General features: G+C 43.2%; 1 protein-coding gene across 7 annotated transcripts in view; it reads right to left on the minus strand.

The window, feature by feature from the left end:
• LOC147028409 (MAP/microtubule affinity-regulating kinase 3-like) overlaps nucleotides 1-11,093 on the minus strand; it is a 113,171-nt gene that overhangs the window by 58,944 nt on the left and 43,134 nt on the right. The gene's annotated exons all lie outside the window — the stretch shown is intronic.

Consider the following 11,093-nt stretch of genomic DNA (forward strand, 5'->3'; position numbering starts at 1 on the left):
TGACCCAAGACATTTCAAGTTTTCATTTTTAATCAATATGTCGAAATTTATAAAAACATGTTTTCGCTTTATCTTCATGCGGTATTTTGTTTAGATTGGTGACAATTTTTTTTATTTAATCCGTTTTAAATTCAGGCTGTAGCACAACAAAATGTGAAAAAGTCGAGGGGTGTGAATACTTTCCGAAGGCACTGCATGTCCAGTTTGAGAATCCTCAGAAGTCAATTTTGCAGAGGCTGTGTGCACACGACAATCAATTCCCCTTCTTGTCCATTAATGGTGGCAAACCCTCCATATCACTACCCTTCCCCATCTCAGCTCCCCCCTCTCTCGCCTCCCCCCTCTCTCGCCTCCCCTTTACACCTCCCCGCACCCTCCCAACTCCCCCATCTGCCCCACACTTTATCAGCTTCCCCCCACCTTAACCCTCTACTTGCTGGTTTCCACATTCCTGTGCCCTACATCTACCACATTCCTGGTCCTCCTCCCCTGTCCCCAATGGTGTGGACCTCAAACATCCGACTCCTCGACCTGTCAGATCTCTCAATCCAGGCTGCTGCCGATAAACCGTACATAATCTATTTGACAGAATCCTTCCTCTCATAAGACATCCCTGATTCCTTATTATCTCTACCGAGCTCATGTCTCCTCCGGTTTGATCAACCTGAATTCCGTCCTGGCAGCAGAGTTGCATTTTACATCAGGAATTCCATTTATTAACTCTCCGTGCGCTGCTCTTACACCTCCCAAACCTCAGGAGTACCTCGGGCTGCGACCTCCCCAAAACCCCCACCTCTTGTTCCTCTGTTGTTGTACCATCCTCCAAATAGCGACTGAATTGGCTGATTTGGCACAATATGTCTCTGATGGCCATACCCATCATTAAAGACATCATACGATGGAAAAATTGATTTAACACCGACAACAACAGCAATGAAGCCAATTAAAGATGTCTGGTGTCGATGGGTAGGTCGTGTGGTGCACACATTAAATGGGATTAGTCCAAATCAATTGCTTCATTGAGAACTAAGGCAGATCAATTCAGCTTGTTAATCAGTTAAAGACCTTTAAGGACTGTCTGAAGAGCAAGTGGCCAATAAAATTATGCACATTCAGCTGCTTTTTTCAGTATGAGCTCACATCGTTCCTTACTGTACAAGGGATACACTTACAATGATATATATATATATATATATGACCGTTTTTACAGCCATTTTTCCCTGCTGTGCAGGGGTTGGGCTTTTTCTTGAGGCAATGTTTTATGGCCGGATGCCCTTCCTGACGCCAACCCTGGTCGCCTCTTACGACACACAGGGATATGGTACACCTATTCTAACCGGGGCATACACCGGGATCAGTACACTGGTACTCATTTCGCCGACCTCGGAAGGATGACAGGCTGAGTCAACCCCCTGGTGTTAATTCAGCAGCCAACAGGGCTTGAACTCAGGACCCTGGGATCCCAAGCCACCACCCTAACCACTAAGCCAACACCAGGCTTAAAGGATACACTTACAATGGTTTGAACAAAACTAGAACGACACTCGGTAGAGCGCATACCTCCGGCAGGATGAACAGTTTACGTTTTGTGATAGGCCCCACTATCCCACTAACCCTACTGAAAGGCCAGATATGAATCCGAAGCTTAACCAAAATGGAATCGGCTTGTTCTCGTCACCAATCCAACTCATTCACCTAGTTTTGTCATAACTCATCCACAACTTTTTGAGATAGCAGGCTATGTATTGTTTTTGGCCACATCTCTCAATAGTAAAGAATCACTAAAAAAATAAAAAAAAAATGCTCGTATCAGGATTCAGATCTTCACCAAAATCAAATCAATGCATCCTTGTCACACACCAACCTGTCCACCAAGTTTTAACATAACCTGGCCATAACTTTTTGAGATATCCTGCACACAAATAAACAAACAAACAAACAAACAAACAGACAGACAGGGGCGAAAACATAACCTCCATCCAGCGCAGATGGCCGAGATAACTAGAACGGCACTCAGTAGAGCGCATACCTCCGCCAGGCTGAAAGTTTATGTTTTGTATCCCATTGATTGGCCGGATATGACCCAAAATCAAATCAATTCTTCCTCGTCACACACCAACCTGTCCAACAAGTTTTATCATAACCCGGGCACAACATTTTGAGATATCCTGCTCACAGACAGACAGACAGACAGACAGACAGACAGGGGTGAAAACATAACTTCCGTCCACCTTAGGTGCCAGACACGGCAAGTGACGTCACATAACATGGCAAAGTACAAAAACAAATACAAAATTAAACTAGAAAGCATGAAATGCAAAGCCTGTCCGCATTGTATTCGGACTTCTTCTTTTGTATGCTAAATGGTACCTTTGATCTTATGACCAAATTCTTCATTTGTCTTCTCCATGTATTCAAAATAAAGCTTTGTTGAAAATCTCATGACAAAAGCTCAAATGGTAAAAAAAAGAAAAAAGTTACAGCCGGGACAGGCACACAGACAGACACAAATGATTGCAAAATCCAGTGCCATGATATTGAAAACATTGTCACACCATCCAAAATAGTCTGGACCAAATTCTGATTAAGTTAATTAAAAAAAAAACAATAAATTGTATGCCGGGCTCAATTTTCACACTTTCAGCCTCCAAAATGAAAATCAAAATGGCCGTCTTTTGAAAATGATATTTGGCATGATTTTGATCCCGAGTTGACTGATTGTCTTGAATTTTCTGTCCAAATGCATATTGTATTCACCATTGAGTCTGTTGATGAATGAATATGCACAATCATATACCATGGCAGCCATCTTGAATTTCAAGATGGCTGCATTATTTATCCGTAATTTTATAACATTATATTGTATGTCTTTCAGCAATTCTCCATGTTAAAGTTTTGTTTTCTATTATAGGTTCTGAACACTGACAATATGGAAGTCACCCAGTGTCTGAAGACTTGTGTGCCAGTTTCAATGAGCTCATGCATTATATGCCAGGAACACAGACCAAACTTGCCCCCAACTACACAAAACAGAGGAAGGATTGAGAACTTTGGAAACATCCACACGACGACGCCGGAAGTTTAGAGATATCAAAAACCATGATGCACTCGACAGAATACAAACAGGTAAATCTCCCCAGGAACCCATTCTGCGTCACAAAAATTGTTATTCGACCTATACCAGCAAAGATAAGATTTCCAGGTTGGAGAGAGCTAATCACACCGAGCCCACACAGAACAAATCAGCATCTACCTCTATGTCTACTACTCAAATACTCCATAGTGGTACAAGACCACTCAATGCAGATCTTTGCATATTCTGTCAAAAACCCTCTAAATCCAAGTTGATATCCATTCAGACAATGGAAGTGAGTACTCGTATCTTAGAAGCTGTGCAATATGATTAGCACTTAAGTACATGTGGTGGTGTTGAGGACCTAGTGGCCAATGAAGGAAAATATCAAACAGTGTGCCACCAACAATTTAAGAGCAACACCCAGGGAAACAACGCAGCAACACAAAAATCTGACCTGGAAATGGTGCGGCTATGTGTCGAATTGGAACTCGATGCTGAACATACAGATGTTCTGGATTTACAGGAGGTATGGATGAGACATTGTGACATAGCTCAAAGTTCTGGTTTCAAAATACCCCCATCGTTCAACAGCCATATGACCATATTCACAGATACATTATCAGAGCATCTATATAGTATATATGGTGTCATTGTTCTCCACAATCAAGGACGAACTGACAACCGTATTCTTCCATCACCATTAACGTATGCACACACGCCAATATCAACGATAAGGCAACAGGCTGCTGCTGATGAAAAGGACTATGAATCCGACATTCCATCATATGTACCAGCAGAAGGAGATAAAGAGTTCCTTGATCTGGTTCACGTGGTGCTGAAGATGAGGAGGGATATCTTATCCAAACCACCATTCAAAGGCCTTGATCTAAATCAGAATAACTCCATTGACTGTATACCGGATAATCTGTATATGTTTCTCAACCTCATGCTTGGTGGGCAAGAGGTTCTGGAAAACCAAGGCAGTGAAGAGCATAGTAAATGGGAAGAACTGAGGCATACTAGAATTCTCAGTATCGCACAAGGTCTGGTATATGTGGTGAGCAAATATTCGACACCCAAGCATATTGGACTTGGTAGCTGTCTTCACCAGGCTACACAATTCAAACAACTAATTCAGTTGTTTCATAATGCAGGCCATATCATGAGTTATAAAGCTATATTAAGGGTGGACACAGCTCTTGCTGAAAAAAACTCTTGAAAGCATGGATGATAATGGATCTGTGATTCCACTTAACTTGGTAGAAGAGAGGTTTGTCAATTTCACAACGGACAATATCGACATCAACGAGGCGAGTCTGGATGGAAAGTATATTTTTCACGCTACTCAGTCTGCTGCCTGGCAGAGAGGCACACCACCTACCAATACACAGGCCAACATACAGCCCTCCAAGAATGACACATTGGTTGTTCCCAAACTCATGAATGACATACATCCAGAAAATATACACGGTCGAGTCCATCCATGGTTCGAGGGCCCAATATTGAAAGAATGGCTTGCAGATTCTGGGGAAAACTTGCAAATACATGGATTGTACATACAATACCTTGCAGAAAAAATAATATATAAATTTAACATATATATACATATATATATATATATATATATATATATATATATATATATATATATATATATGAAAAAACAAAGACCCACTCACATCTCTCACCTGTGAATTTAGGAAATAACCAATTAGCTCTCATCGAATCAATTAAACCCAGGTGGCTATGATTATATAAATAAATCGACTCCTCCCATGCTCATAGAGCCGAAGAAGATGCATAAAGCAACCATGAAAGGCAACCCAAGGTAAGCCCTTTGCCGTTTCAAACCCTTCCCAGATTTCCTCCACAGCTGTAAAGTCGTTCACACATAGTACACACGAGAATCCCAATGCTACACCAACCTAAGCTGCCGGACAGGTATCATTGCTGATTGGCGAATCATCAGCGATAGTGCAGACATAAACCTGCACTACTGAGACTCCCAAGCATGTACAATGTGTAAACATCAAAAGCAGCCAATATATAAATGAAAAAACAAAGACCCACTCACATCTCTCACCTGTGAATGGAGAGAATAACCAATTAGCTCTCACCGAATCAATTAAACCCAGGTGGCTAGGATTACACAAATAAATAGACTCCTCCCATGCTCTTCTTGCCAAAAAAAAAATATATATATATATATCTGAAATTTTGTGTGCCGATAAACACTGAAGCCAGTACACCAGAGAAAATTCACAGAATTGTCAGACAACATCGATCAATGAAAATATAAATAAATGAAAAAAAATACAGGTGAGTGACCTCAGCCAATGGGGAAGCACGGTAATTTTGTGTGCCGATGGACATCAAAGCCGATACATCAGAAAAAAAGGTCACAGAACCGTCGGAAAGCATCCGCAAATGAAAACAAAAGCAAATGAAAAATAAATGAAAAATCAAATGCAGGTCAGCGATTCGAGAATCGGGAAGCACGGTTCATCTGCTTACACAATGTGTAAGCTAATATGTATGTATATATACAGCATGTGTTCATATATTTTACACACACAGGCTTCTCACTGTTTCAGGAGTATTCCCAATCGATTGAGCTTGTATCACATCTCACTGTGCCACCTTCAGAAAACTAATGGATAAATTGTCTCGTGCCATCATCAGTACGATGTTGTGATGCCGAAAAGAACATTAAGGATATTTGTGTCTCTTCGGCCACACAATCTGTAAACGTTTATGGATATTTTATGCGTCTCATGCCCGCGGATTATGGAGAACACCAATTGCGTGCCGATTGTGTCTCTCGTCAAGATGTGCCGTTAGGAAAGAACATCTTCAATGTTATGAGAGAATGACGTGTCGTTAGGAGAGAACATCTTCAACTCAAACTTCTTCGTTAATTGTTCCAAACTTTTCTGGATTCAAGTGAGGTTATGAAGGTCCCCCATCTTCATCCAAGTAAATTCATAATCCTCAGCACCTTTTTGGTCAAGGAAAACACTGTGTTCGAAATGAATGATTTCAAAAACCAATTTACATTTTTAACTACTCTCGTCTTTCCTTCACATACCACCAAAGTTTACATACAACTTGAAAAGTTTTCTTCTTCTTCCTTCGGAGGCAGCTGTGAATGAATTACAAATCAAATGAGTGAATATTTTTGTTGGTAAATATCTATTTCCATTTCGATTTAATGACATTTAAAAAAAAGGAAACTCATCCACTCTGTGCTAGTTCAACACTCGAGTGGCTGGCTGATCATGTGCATCAATAAAAGGCATTTCTATCTCCAATGGCTGGTGTGGGGTCAATGGGGGCAGGTCAATGCCTGCTCATTCTCAAACCAAACTTGGCAAGTGCGGCGAGGATGTCAAAAACACCTCGACATCAGTTTAGGAAGGCCAAGTCCTGCAATGGACACTGAAAACATTGTTACGGTTGTGGGGGTAGATGGAAGGATTTAATAGGGAATTTAGCATTGTGTAGAGTTGCTTGATCTGTGGACGAGTAGAAAGCATCTCAATGTAATTAAGTTAGGGATTCTGTGAGCTTAAGTGTTACGTGTCACCACACGAGGGGTGGTGCAGTGTTAATTAGCCTCGGAAGTAAGAATAAGTTCCCCAGTATGTGATTGCCTTCTGTGATTTTCCCAATGTTTTTTTTATATTTCAAGATCGACAATAAAGGGGGTGGGGAGGAGGAACACGTCCCTGAAACGACAACAAACGGGCAGGAAGTTCCGCCTTCCTGGGTTTGGTGCATGCAGGATATAGAGCACACAGGGGAGAGAGCGTGGATGATTGGCTGGCGCATTGCAAGGGGCTTCGGACTACTGCATAGGACGGGAGATCGGTCGCACGTGTGGTTGGTGAGAGACTTCTGACCGGATAGAAAGAGAGATCTATGTGATCGAGGTCGAGGGCAGGCAGGCTTGCTCAGGTGTGGATCGTCGAAGGCTTCCATCTGGATAGAACCCAGATCGGCAGAGCACACACACACGGGGTCAGTGTGAGGAACGCATGAGGCAGGTAGCACCTTTGGAAAGAGGAAGGCTGGCACATTTTGAGCCTTTATGCGGAAAGCTGCTTGCGGATTGCCTGGCGTACGTCTGCCCTGCCACGAGAGAAGTGATGGCGCCATTTGCGCGCATGTGCACGTGCTGATAGAAGCGCTCCCCATTCCAAGTTCAACTCGGACCAGCTCTGGGCCAAGCTGAGTACCAGTAGACATGAAAAGGAGGGTTTCTCTTATTATTTTTGTCACCATTTGTCTGTGTTTGCGTCTGTGTGCGAAGCCTCGACAGTAGGATTTATTTATTTATTATTATTATTATTATTACCTGTTGAATTATTGTCTCAGTAAATATTTGTGTATGTTCATTAAATGTGTTTATTTTGAAGAAACTGTATTCGTGTAATTGTAGTGGGTTTGTGGATAAACCCCCTGTGCATCCGTTCCATTCTCTGTACTTCTCCACCCGTCCGCCATACGCTTCGAGCACGTGTTAAAATTTCCGTCAATCAACGTGTCCGCCTCATCTTAATAAGGTACCGCTTGGCCATCCGGGGGCCGCCGGTGTTCACCGCCCGTCACCACAAATTAGGTCAGGGGATTAACTTGGGCCAGCCACCCCCGCAACAATATGCTGGTTCCTGCATCTTGCATCTTCTTGCCATGTGGTGATCATAACTACCAAGTTTGGTGAATTTCTGCACAACCGCTTTAGAGATAGCGTGATGGAAGAACAGATGGACGGACGGGAGCCGATTACAATATCCCCATGATTTTTTTCAAAAAGCGTGGGGATAAACATACCCATGTGAAGTAAATTCATCAATAATAGTGATGCTTAATGTCGGCTCATAATGGTGTCATATTACTTTCCTCATCATTGTCGCTGCATTGGACGCACTGAACCACACGTTGGACGTAATGAACATGAAGCACACGTACAACACATGAAACACGCACGATAAATGAAACACACCGTTGAGACTTAAAGTGTTATTATATTGATTAAATACAAAAACTTGGTTACAGTATCATGTGGCATTCAAAAGGATATATGAACGAGATACTGATCATAGTCCATGCCAAATAAAGTAAAAGTATATCAAGCAGAAAATATTGTGACAGTTTTAAGAGACCCCGGGAAGTACGTACCAATACAAATGAAGAAACCCTCGTGTAGCTGTCTCTGCAATATATTGTGTCGCTAAATTGCCCCCAACCCACCCCACCATATCAGTGGGAAGGAATATGCGTTGAATTTGTATAGAATCAGACTCCATTGTGACTCGTTCCTTCCATATAGATGTATGCATGTCTCTGTCTCTCTGTGTCTCTCTGTGTCTCTCTCTCTACCTTTACAGCACATCCAAACACGCTTCACACAACATTACAAAAAAACCAACAGCCTCAAACACCACATTACAAAGCCAGGGATCTACCGAAGAACTGGCTTAACACCCCAGAAGACATGAAAGCTCCGTGGACCCACACAGCAGGGGGGGGCTCCATGCAGAACAGCTATGGAACAGCTGCACCTGGCCGAACCCCGATAGCAACGACCTCGATGCCTAATGCCCCGGTTTGGTCACTGGCCATGCTGCGGAACCTGAGCACAGCCAATGGGCGTCGCCTGGAGATATGGTGGGCCAATGGGAAAGCAAAACTCTGCCAGCCCCAACAGCGATTGCATGAGCAGAATCACAACGCCACAGCACTGCACGCACAGAAGAAGCAGCACATTCGCAGCGGCACACCTCCACACGGACTACAAAACCCAGACAGAAGCATAGAATGTGTCTGACCCATCTGGGAATCCACAAGAATGGACTGGAAAACCTGCGATAATGAACTGATGACAACAGCACAGTGCAGGGATGGTTAAGGAGCACGAGAGAGTGAGGGTTCCATGCAGGCAAACAGACCCAGCCAGAGAATTACCGATGTGATGGTAACATACACACTGACTCGTGCCATCTGTCTCTTGCTATCCCCACTCTACTTCATTCCCTTTGTAAACACTGAGCTATCAACAAGCACCCATTGTCCTTTTCAGGGCACACTGACTGTCGCACCTCATGCCATTTCCTCCAAGCCATGCGCAGTTAACCTCTGCACGTCTCCCCACAACTCGCATCACACCACCTAATCTACTCATCCATCCTACCCCTCCCCCCCTCCCCTCCCCTTTCCTTTGTTTGGATTAATGTGAGCCCGCCAGTTTATGTATGGTGAGCAAGTGCAGACAATACGCCTCGTACTCTTCTCTCTCTCCTCTTTCTATCCCTCTTCCTGTTATGACTGAGGTCCCTGTTTTGTAGACCTGTGTTAAATGACCGAGTAAGAACTGCCTTCCATGCTCGGGGGTAAGGATTTCTCTTGTATGAGATGTCTGGTTGTCAGCATCCATTGGTTCAACGTGTGTGTGTGTGTGTGTGTGTGTGTGTGTGTGTGTGTGTGTGTGTGTGTGTGTGTGTGTGTGTGTGTGTGTGTGTGTGTGTGTGTGTGTGTGTATGTCTAGTAACAGGGAGTTCAATCCTGGCATTCCGTTATGGGTAGCTGTTAGCCAGTGCGTCCACCTATGGTAATGCTCAGCCGTACTTGGTCAAAGTGGCATGTCTGGAAGCATAGTACTCTATCTGGGGGGTTTAATTCACCAGAAAGGGAAAGCGGATTCAGACGGTGGACCCTGCCTGAATTCATCGTTTTCGACGGTATCCGTGTTTGCACAGCGGAATTATCCACGGTTCATCAGGCAGATAGTGAATTAGAGAACTCCCCTCATGGTCCCTTCCGGTGGTGAATCTGCAATTATATTAATGAAATGTACATTTGTTGACATTCTTACTTATACATTAAAAAATAATAACCATTGACGTGTCTTGGACCATTGTGAGAAAGGGGGGGAGGGGTGGAAGAGGAGAGGAGAGGGGGTGAAGGTGGAGGGGGAGGAGGGGAATAAATTATTTTGAGCACTTGATGGTAAAAAAAAAGATTACAAATCCTAAGCAAGAAGACAATGAAAGAAAGAGTACAAACAGATAAAAACGAGGACATTCTAATGCTTCCATTGTATGATCTGGTGTCCCATGCTCGAAACATCAGCCACACCTCGTTGACCATGGTGATAAACACACTTATAAATTCTTACTCTACAAAATTCTTACTCTACTAACAGCTTGGTTTACCTCATCTATTGAGAATGACTGACACGAACATTCACAGAGACCTGTATAATACTGCTGGGTACTTCTCCAGTCAGCTACAATCAATGCGATACATGAGTCAGGTGGGCACTGGGAATTAAACAGCAGCTCGACATTTGCAAGGTGTTAAACAAGTCAGTTTGTCATGAGAAGCGGCCCATTGAAGCAGCATGCTCCATCGATAAATGGTCAGTATTACCATGTCAGCGTTAAACACTGCAAAAGATAGAAACAAATAAATGGAACCACAAGACCCCCTCCCGCACCCCCAACGACCACATCAAAAAAAGTACAATTCTGTAGCTCACCTCATTCACAGACACCACGATTATATGCACAGCACAAGGGGCCATTCTCAGCATGGCTAAAAATATCCCAAACAGCAGGCTTTCAAAAATGGGAATCAACAGGCCCCCAAGGAAACCACATTACAGAACTAACAAAGGAGAATGTTTAAGCAAAGGAAAGATCATTTCAGATCTGGCAAAGGAAACGTCATTACAGATATAACAAAGCACACACAAACAGATACAGAAATCAACTAGAACGGCCACTCGGTAGAGCACATACCTTCCACCAGGATGATTATGTTTTGTATCCCACTGATAGGCCGGATCTGGATTCGTACCTGAACTAAAATTTAATCGGCTTGTTCTTGTCACCGGACTATCTCATCTAGCAAGTTTCATGAGAATCCGTCCGTAACTTTTTCAGATATCGTGCTATACATTGTTTTAGCCCCGTCACTCAATGGTGAAGAATCGCTCGATAAATTCTCGGATCCA

The sequence above is a fragment of the Eptatretus burgeri genome, chromosome 4 (genome assembly GCF_056783735.1).
Source record: "Eptatretus burgeri isolate ZD-2024b chromosome 4, Ebu_testis_v1, whole genome shotgun sequence".
Classification (NCBI taxonomy): domain Eukaryota; kingdom Metazoa; phylum Chordata; class Myxini; order Myxiniformes; family Myxinidae; genus Eptatretus; species Eptatretus burgeri.